We start from the raw sequence: 298 nt of genomic DNA on the forward strand, positions 1-298 counted from the left end.
CTTTGCAGGCTGCAGAGCCCCCCTATGGATCCTGCAAAGCCCCCCTGAGACCCGACAAAGCCCCCACAGATGCTGCACAGAGCCCTGCAGTTAAAGTACAATTCTATAAACATTGTGAGGAGAAGACGGGGAAGAGGTTGGAAGGAGGGAGTCAGAGGGGTGACATGATGTGATGAGACAGCCCGTGTTTTCCGCTGCCCATGGAGCGCCAATCGTAATAATGAAGCAGAAAAGCTGCAGGAGAAGCGCTCGGATCAGACAGCTGCTGGAAGCGGAGGACGCGGCGAGTGTTGGAGGC

General features: G+C 56.0%; 1 protein-coding gene across 1 annotated transcript in view; it reads left to right on the top strand.

The window, feature by feature from the left end:
- CACNG1 (calcium voltage-gated channel auxiliary subunit gamma 1) overlaps positions 1-298 on the top strand; it is a 13,688-nt gene that overhangs the window by 10,221 nt on the left and 3,169 nt on the right. The window lies entirely within an intron of this gene.

The sequence above is a fragment of the Nanorana parkeri genome, unplaced genomic scaffold (genome assembly GCF_000935625.1).
Source record: "Nanorana parkeri isolate BGI_ZX_2015 unplaced genomic scaffold, ASM93562v1 scaffold2184, whole genome shotgun sequence".
NCBI classification, from domain to species: Eukaryota; Metazoa; Chordata; class Amphibia; order Anura; family Dicroglossidae; genus Nanorana; species Nanorana parkeri.